This window comes from Sorghum bicolor, chromosome 5, assembly GCF_000003195.3.
Source record: "Sorghum bicolor cultivar BTx623 chromosome 5, Sorghum_bicolor_NCBIv3, whole genome shotgun sequence".
Lineage (NCBI taxonomy): Eukaryota > Viridiplantae > Streptophyta > Magnoliopsida > Poales > Poaceae > Sorghum > Sorghum bicolor.
In genome coordinates, this window is record NC_012874.2 from 63,042,513 (window position 1) to 63,052,722 (window position 10,210).

The 10,210-nt window shown below is 40.4% G+C and overlaps 1 long non-coding RNA gene across 1 annotated transcript in view; it reads left to right on the forward strand.

The window, feature by feature from the left end:
* Positions 10,018-10,210, forward strand: part of LOC110435297 — a 12,666-nt gene continuing 12,473 nt past the window's right edge. The window contains exon 1 of the long non-coding RNA XR_002452924.1: positions 10,018-10,104. This is a non-coding gene — a long non-coding RNA (uncharacterized LOC110435297). The remainder of the gene's footprint in view (positions 10,105-10,210) is intronic.

Below are 10,210 nucleotides of genomic sequence, written 5' to 3' on the forward strand. Positions count from 1 at the left end.
GAGCATCAATGCCTCCCCATCACAGACTTGACTTATTGTCTGCCTTGTTGATTACAAATAACATACAGAGGCCAAAATTGGATTGCTAAACTAGAGTTACCAAACCAATGATCTTTCCAAAACCGTATTCTTTTACCATCCCCAACTTTCCAGATAATCCCCGTTTTTGCTACTTGCAGAGCAAAGGAGACCCCTTTCCAAAAAGGGGAGATCTGGGTCCTCAAAGAGCAACAGATATTAGGACTCTCAGTTGTATACTTGTAATCAGTAATTTATGCCAAATGGCATTCTCATTCAACCCATATCTGAAAATCCAAGAACTAAGCGAGGAAAGGTTGAGATTTCTCAGATCAGGTATTCCTAGCTCACCTAACTCTTTCTGTTGGGCTACTAGCTGCCAATGAGCCAGGTGATATTTATGATGGTCTTCATTGTTGTTCCACAAAAATCTACCATGAGAATTAATCATATCAATCGCCCATCTTGGAAATTTAATAATAGACATGAGGTAAATTGGGATACTGGCCAAACAAGCTTTTAGCAAAGTCAGTCGACCAGCATAAGATAAAATTAAGTCTGCCCTTCCATCCAGCTATCCTTTTGATGATTTTGTCAATCAAAATCTTCTTTTCTTAACTTCGTGAAATGCAGGGGTACACCCAGATATTTTATTGGAAAATCACCTTTTTTGCAGCAGAAAATTTTTGCTAACTCATTTATTCTATCCTCCTCAACGCCAATGGTTAACATATCACTTTTGTCATAGTTTATTTTCATACCAGTCATTTTCTCATAGCAAATTAACAGCCACTGGAGATTATTAGCTTTTTCTAAATCATTCTCTAGAAAAAGGACTGTATCATCAGCATACTGCAGACTCAGCACACCTCTAAAGCCCTTGGCAAACAACAAGATTGGATCTAGCTGCTTTCATAAGCATTCTTGTGAAAATGTCAGCAACCAAGTTGAACATGATTGGGGATAAAGGGTCCCCTTGCCTAAGACCTTTCCCAGGTTTAAAATAAACACTATTTTCATCATTGATTCTAATACAAATAGAACCACCCTGATCCAGCCTCTCTATTTGGCCCCAAAACCTCTAGAAAAAAGCATCTCCTCAATAAACCCCCAACTGACCCTGTCATATGCTTTCTCATAATCTAGTTTCAGAATGACCCCACTTTCATTACACCTACGGATATCATGAATGATTTCATGGGCTGCTACCACGCTTTCCATGATAAATCTTCCCTTAATAAAAGCTGTTTGATTAGCACAGATAAGCCTGTCAGCTAACCTAATCAGTTTGTTATTGAGCGCTTTTGCAAAAATCTTAAAGCTACAGTTTATGAGGCTGATAGGTCTAAACTTCTTAAGGTGCTTGGCCTCAGCCTCTTTTGGGATCAGGGTGATAATGGCGTAATTAATTCTATCTAAGTTTAACTGGCCAGATTCAAAGTCCTTGACCAGATTCATAAAATCTATTTTTATAGTTTCCCAAAAAACTTGATAAAAGTGGAAAGAAAAGCCATCAGGCCCAGGGGCTCCTTCAGCATAAGATTCAAAAATAGCAGTCTTGATCTCATCTTCAGTAAAAGGAGCTTCTAAAAGCTCATTCTCAGAAGTGGTTACCTTATCTTCTTCATCCCAGAACTTCACTCCCAAATGAACTCCTAAATCTTCCACAGCTCCAAACAAGTTTTTGTAAAAATCTACTGCATGGCTAAACATGTTTCTAGTTTTTTCCTGTTCTGGCCCATTCCAGCCATTCATGATTTCTGTTTCTGGTACTTCAATGTGTTCAGAATTGGTTTGACTAGAGAATGGGTGGCATATATCAATGTTGAAATCTGAATTGTTTCTGACTTCTAACTTCTTTCTTGCAGTAAGGTTGTCAGCTAGCTAGCTAGTTCAACCAGTGCAGCACGTGCGTGAGAGGTGACTAATAAACCTGTCCATCTTATTTATTTGAAGATCCATTCAAATGTAGGAGAAGTGACTAAACCTGTCCATCTTTTTTGTTTGAAGATTGTTCGACATGGAAATCAATGATGGATCAGAGAACACAACAGTAACTACTTTGAGTGATTCATGTTTATCGGATTTGTGGCATGCTGCTGCATTTGGGGCAATTGGTGCCTACTACGCAAGTGTACCTCCAGTGCTGAACCCTCCATTGAATTTTCGAGATTTGTCAGGCCTACAATGGGTTCAAATGACTTTATCTAATGACAAAAGATGCTTTGACAACTTCCGCATGTACCCTGATGCATTCAATAGGTTGCATTGGGAAATAGTAAATTTCCATGGTTTGCCATTATGTTCTGACAATTTTGATTCCATGGAGGCTTTAGGGCTGTTCCTATGGGCTTGTGGAACAAGACAGTCACAAAAACAAGTGAGTTATAGATGTGGAAGAACACAAGGGGTTGTGGGCAAGAAGTTTGATGAAGTGATAGAAGCGCTATTCAGCTTCGCACACAGAGTTATTGGTCCAAAGGATGCACACTTCTCAACAGTTCATGATACCCTCAGAGAATACTCACCTATGTTTGATGGTTGCATTGGCGCTCTAGATTGTACACACATTCCGCTTAAAGTCAATCGCCAGTCACGTCAACATTTCCTTGATAGGAACAACATGACCACCCAAAATGTGTTGGCTATATGTGACTTTGACATGATATACACATATGTTGGTGTAGGGATGTCTGGGGCAGCTCATGATATGGCTGTGTTGAAGAAGGGTTGGGAGACAGGCGATTTTCCGCACCCACCGGCAGGTTAGTTGGCTAACTAATGAAGTTATATATGAGTAATTGTACTACTTAATAAGAAGGCATGGATTGTGTTGCTATGCTATTTAATTTTGTAGGTAGGTATTATTTGGTGGACTCAGGTTATTCCCAGAACACAGGATATATGAGCCGATATCCCCATACCAACGATGTTCTGAATCCACAAGCGGTGTTCAACTATTACCATGCTCAACTTCGTGGTATTGTTGAACGTTCATTCGGAGCTCTCAAGAATAAGTGGCAAGTGCTGGAGAAAATACCATTCTATACAAGTGAAGATAAGCAATCGAAGTTAATTATTGCATGCTTTGCGCTGCATAATTATGTAGCGATGCAAACAAGGATGACGAGGAACAGTTGTCAACCTGTTGGCTGGCTGCCCTATCATGATAATCCTGAAATATTTCGTGACCTAATCAAGGATGGACTGGTAGAAGCCAGATTCAGGTATATGTGTTTATGATGTTGCCGTGACTGTGTTGTGGTTGTTTGCTTCCAATTTTTAAGTTGATTTGAAACAGCCGATGAAGATGGTGGTTGGCTGCTGCTGGTAGCTCAGCAGCAGGTAGAAATCAGCTAAGAAAATTGATTGACTGATGCTTACTTTTTTTGTGGTGCTAAAAATGTGCTAAAAAAGATTTCTGATGCTTTGTTATGTTCCAAAGTACGTACTTGTGGTGCTTGGAGCTGATCGATGTTTTTTTTGTAGGGTTCCAAAAAAAAAATGACACCGAGGAGGATACGAGGCTGGTGTTGGAGCCCTATCAAGCAGCTGTCTGTTTTAAATTCATGACTGATTACTTTGATCAATTAATTATGTAACTAATTTGTTTCTGCTGCTGTTGTTTTTTCAGGCTACTGTAACATGGCATAAGTGCAGATGGAGTGGGGTCCATAAATGGCAGGTTACTGTAACATGGCATATCACTGCTAGGTGCTGATGATTCTGGTTTATGGCATCCACCAATTGTACAGACCCTTGTGACAGATATTGCAGCATGCTTGATATGCATGGTCAGTTTTTAAATGGAACTTGTTTCCGTTTCAAAAAAAAAAACAAGCACTGGGGGTCTAAGCAATTCAGATCTATATATATATATATCGTCTTGAGCAGAAGCAAAAGTAAACTTTCCTCTTGTTTTGGCATGTAGATTTCCAAAGCCATTTGTAAAACTTGCATGTGAGCTTTACTTGGAGGAAAGCATTATTATTAAATCCCCAAATCTGATTTAGTGGTTCAAGACACAAACACATACAGTGCATACATTAGTTCAAGACAAACTACCAAACATGTACTTGCATTATATAATTAGTGGTTCCAGACACAGACATCAGAAATTCCGTTTAATAGAATTGCCGCGAGCACACACATACTGCAGTACGCCCTCTCTGTTGCAGCACACTAGCAGCAGAGCTCGCTCAAACCGAAAATCCGGTTGAGGCTGCAAGAAATTCCAATATATAGCTAGATTACCCCTCTCTATTGGGAAATAGGTCGACCCGCGACTGCTCACATGCCCGAAAATTTTTCTGAGTTAAGCCTTTGTTTAGTTCCAAAAAATTTTGCAAAATTTTTCAGATTTTCCCGTCACATCGAATCTTTAAACGTATGCATGAAGTATTAAATATAGATGAAAATAAAAACTAATTACACAGTTTGGTCGGAATTGACGAGACGAATCTTTTGAGTCTAGTTAGTCCGCCAATTTCAGCCAACTGCACTTTGTGCTCTCCCCCCCGCCGGCCCCGCCCCCCTTTCCCGATTACAGACGCGCCTTTAATTTTTTTTCTTTTTCCGCGTACAGCTTTCAAAATTTTCATCCCTTGCTGGAATGACGGCCGGCGGGCCGCCGCATCTGCGCGCGCGCCGCTGAGCTGAGGGTATATATATATATGCTAGCTAGGGTTTCCCGACCCATCGATAATATCAAATTTGACCCAACACTACACAGATTCCGGCCCCCTTCTTCGCCGCGTTCTGTCGCGGCATCCCAGTACCGGCGGCGCCATCACCGTACGGTTGCAATGGAAAGCCGCGCACCGTCACATATCCGCGATCCACGAATCCCCCCGCGCCTCCGTCTCCAACGCCACCCCATCCGCTGAGTGACTCGAGAGGAGGTCATCTCTAGCGAGGAGGCGACCCGAGCACACCGGAGGTGACCGCGCAAGGCCTGGCGAGAGGTTGCGACCTGCATGGCGCCCTAGCTCTCCACCCCGGCCGAGCCCTTTGCCTACGCCTTCGTAGGCCCAAACGCCAATTGCAATCCTGCGCCGCCACTACTCCGAGCTCGCCAAAAGGTAATAAATACTATACCGCGAGCCTGCTGCTTTTGTTTGTGAATGAGTACTAGTACTAGTAGTCCAGGCATTGATCTATTATCTGCAGCTTAATTGTACCCTTTCCAAAGGTGGGTTGTAAGAATATATAAAAATTAAAAAAACAAAAGTAATGTGTAAGTCATGACTAGCATTTAATGCCACACGCACCAAGTACACATGCATACTATAGTAGCCCATGCACATTATATTTAGCTTTACGAAATTAATATCCATAAGTTAACTATTGGTGATATTAATCAGCTAAATTTTTATATCATATATAGTCTCAAGTACTTCTCACAATCAAGAGTAGCTATATTTCTTCAGGGATTTAATATGGTCGTGCAAGCTGTGTACAACTAATTAGTAGATATATATTAGCTTATTTAGTGATTCTATTATATTTCCAGCTGCAATCATATGAATTAAGCTATATAAATGTGCTCTAATAAATATCTACAATGGTGTCTGCATATTTATCTTGAGATTGTTGCACTATGTAAAATGCTTAATGTTTATATGGCATGTGCTTGGATATTATATATGACCCTGTTTGATGTAGCTTATGATTACATTGTTGTTGAAAACACTGATATAATACATTATTTATTCTGTCCATATGTGCTCTAAAAGGTTACTGCCATGGGCTTGGAAATATATCCATATTGATGGCAACAGTAAGGTTATATTAATTGGCTATGTAAATTCTTACATGCATAGTGTTGTAGGTGTGCTTTCAAAGGCATCACCATATTTTGATTGATCCTGCTAACTATATACTATTTGGCTTTGCTATTGGATACACCAAGTCTTAGCTGTTGTGTTATCAAATCAAGTTCAGTTACCTCTCATCGTAATGTTTCTGCTTTTTTGCGTGTACAGTAAAACAGCTGATTTAATAACTTAATAGGTGTGGTGGTGGATGAACCTGAAAGTACTAACTGAAAGTATATACATTTTTTGTCAGTTTCCATAGCATGTATGCTTTTGTTGGTCAAATTAGGAAAAATTCTATTCTAGTCCGGTCATCTTCTAGCGCTAGTATTTTGTTTAAACACAAGGCAACTGACCAAATTGTTTTTTTTTCATGATCATGTGAGACGATGGCGTTGGCATACTGTGTTAAACAAGCAACAACAGAAGATATATAGAACTAATTGGAAAAAAACACAATGAATAAAGCATTATTTATTGTGACTGGGCTCCGCAGCCTCAGATAGGTTTACCCAACACATCCATGTGCTAACATAGTTAAGTTCTTGAATCAAGAAAAGGAAGGCATCCAAGTTTGCATTTACATATACTATAATAAACAAACACAAAGAACATAATTACATGGATCTTCTAAACATGCATCAATCACAAGTAATTAATTAAATAACGTCCTACACACACACTCTCCCTTATGGACAAAAGCAAAGAAAAGGACATCTGCATCTGTAACTACATGCTCATACATGGTGGCTTGCTAAGAATGAGGTTTAGAGCATTCGTCTTTATTTGCAAACAAGCACATATACACACTGTTGAACGATGATGCACTCAATGAGAACTAAAAGCTCCTGCAGTGCATGGAAGCACGTGGTCCTCAAGAGAAATAGATGAATCATTTAAGTAAGTAATAGCAATCTTCTTCAACACAACAGGGGATGACATCTTTAACTTCTCAATCAGTATATGTTTCTATAAAGATTAGTCAACCACTAAAAAACGTTTTTGCACCGCAAACATCCAAACATTGGCTAAAGATCAATTTTACGATTAAGAGGAATATGAGTTTCTATTCAGGAAAATACTAAATTAGTGGAAATAAAACCTATAGAGAATTCTAAATTTAAATTAAAAATATCCCCTCAGCCCCTCCAACTATTATATGATGCTATTATATGAGAAACTCGCGCCTGTGTCCAATTTTGCAGTCCTTCTCTCAACTCATCTGAATCTGACTCCCTTCCCAAATCAATACAGTCGTATGAAAAAAATCAATAAGGCCATAATATTAATCTTAAATAAACAAATTTAGCAAGATTATAAAATGGTAACGTAGGTGCAAGCGCGAGGATTTGCATCCTCCTAGCACTTGGATGGCTGGACCTTTCATTTGCTGATTGTTCTCCCAGCACAAATGGCCAATCCTCTCCAAGGTCTTCAGCTTGTTACACATACTCACATGCCATGCATATATTATCCCAGGATCATGTTTCCACAGTAGCAAATCTTGAAAATCCCAATTACTATCTAATCTCCGAAGGAACTATCGATTCTACTAAAATCCTGAAAAAGAAACTAACAACTCTATGACCAGCAATCTTTACACCCACCTCATATTTTGGTTGATCCCAACTATATACAGTTTTGCTTTGCTATTAGATATACCCTATAATGAAGGTTAAGCTGTTGTGTTATCAAATTAAGTTCAGTTTCTTATGATCGAAATGTTTCTGCTTTATGCGTTGTCAGTAAAATAGCTGGCCTAACTTATTAGGGCAGTGGATGAACTATGTACTAAAGTATTTAAATTTTTTGTTAGTTTTCATAGTATGTATGCTTTAATTGGTCAGAATAGGAAAATTCTATTCTAGTTCTATCTATAGCACAGTCTGTTTGTTTAATTAGACACTAGATGATATATACATACAAAGATATCTGCAGTTCTGGAGGCTGTATTCTTTTTTCCAAGTACTTCCATGTGCAACTTAGTTACTTAATTATTTTGATTGCTATTTCTAGGAACCTGACAAATAAAAGGCTTATCATTGAGGTGTGTCTCTTGAGTGCTACTTGCTGACTACATATACTAATCCCAAACAGAATGGTAATCTTTAGCTTTTTGTTATACCAACACTCTTACTTCCTGTTAGATGGCAGAGCTTTATCATGCTTAGTACGTAACAACCTTCCTATAATTTGTTTTGTAGGTGTCTGTTGGAGGTTCATCATCAGCTTCGAAGAAAACAAATATTATTGAAGAGGAAGAAGAGAGAGCTGATGCAGGGGGCCAACATGGGGAAGATATTGAAGAGGATGAAGAGAGCATACTTTTTAATGCAGAGGTGCACCCATCTGAACCTTCACGTCACCCACGGAGAAAGAGGACAATCACACAATGGCCAGGGGACACGATAGATGTCACAGAGCTCACTCCGGATGGGATGCCCATTGAGAGGAAGGCCCACTTAAGAATGAGGAAGCTTGCTGGTCTGATTGCTAGGCAAAGGATATCATTGGTCCTGCCTTCATTTTCTGACCTAAGTGAAGAGGACAAGAAGCTATTGTTTGATGAGTGTGTCCATCCTTTTTTGGCGTTTTCTGATGAGTTGAAGGTTATTGCATATAAGAACATGATGCAGATGATAGCCAAAAGTTGGAGAACACACAAAAGTGATCTAGTACGTACATTCATCAGGAAAGGGTTGGATGCAACGGTGAAGCACCCATACATTCCCCTTCAAGATTGGCAAGATTTTGTGACACTTCAGGAGAGCGAAAATGCAAAGGCAAGAAGTGAAAAATACAAGAAGCTCCGGGAGAGGCACGTGCATGTACACCACCTAGGGACAGGAGGGTATGCTGGGATGGCCCAAAAGTGGGAGCAAGAGGACAGGGAGTTAGCTAGCGCTGGCATCACTAATCCTTGGGACACATTTCCTCCGGGTCGCTCTAGGAATTGGCTGCGAGCAAGGAGTAAATTGGTTAAGTCAGAAGGTACCGTTGAGATTCATTGGTTGTCAGAGAGTGCTGAAAGTCTCTCACATCAAATTCTAGAGAAGCAAGCAGCCCTTGAGTCTTCAGGGGTTACTTCGGTCAGGGAAAGAGATGTGCTCACTGAGGTTTTGGGCCGACCAGAACAGACAGGGCGCGTGCGTGGTGTCTCTAGTTACAGCGGCTGGAAGTATTGGCCGGATTGCACCAGCATGTATAGAAAGAGAAAGCGTGTGGATGTGGAAGCCATTAAAGAAGAAGTTAGAAGCCAAGTGACACAAGAAGTTACCGAGAAGGTCACACAAGATGTTACTGAGAAGGTCACTAATGATATCATGACCAAGCTACTTGAACGTAGAATTGATTTGAGGTCGCCTTCCTACCCCACTTCAATGTTCAGTTTGAAGAGCAGTTGTGCCTCGGCCTCAGGTGCACTCTGCAATGTACAGTTGGACCTTCTTACAGAGCCAACGTTGTGTACACTGGTAATCAACCCTGGAGGTTACCAGGTAGTGGTAGCAAGGGGTCGGGTATTTCCACAGCAGAAACAGCTTTATTCGGTTCCAGTACAGGATGGATATGCTATTGTACTTATTGATTTTGTATATCCTGAACATGAGGGCTATGTGCTGAGTCCGCCTATAAGTAGAGATGAGGTTAGAACTCTTGGAGAGGCTTTATTCAAAAGGGTCCAGTGGAGTAGGACTTGCATTCAGGTATCACCAAAGGCCTCTTCTCCAAATCCATTAAGATCTCCACTTTCTGGGTCAGCCAAAATCAATTTGAAGGACCTTGTGGTACCTCATCATGTTTCATCCTCACCAGTTGGTAAAGCAAATAGTGCCTCCGAGGCAATTGTGGCACCCAAGAATCCAACTAAGTCGACGCATGCTGCATCTGAACATCAGCGATCAGCCAAGAGTGACACCTTTGGCCAGCAGGTGGGTGTCAAGCAGCATAAGCAGCTGGCAGAACGCGCCAAATCATTGAATAGTGCCCCCACACCGTCTATATGGGTACAGGCTAACCCCAAGTTCCAATTTGGACAGCCACTGCTATCAGCACCAGAAGTTCAGAAGGCAGGACCTGGGTGTGTTGCTCTTAATGCCCACTACATGAAAGCAGTTGCAGAGAATGGAAACACTGGTATAGTTGGCATGTTCAAGCACGAGCATTTCTTATGTGAATTAGAATCAGAGCCGTTGCCTGTGGGATATGAAGACTTGTTTGACCTCTTCACACTTGGTGCAATGGATATGGCCCTTCTTCGCTGCTTGTCACTGTAAGTACCATTGTACTCATTCATTATCTAGATGATGCATATATTTATATATATATATATATATATATATATATATATATATATATATATATATATATATATAAAA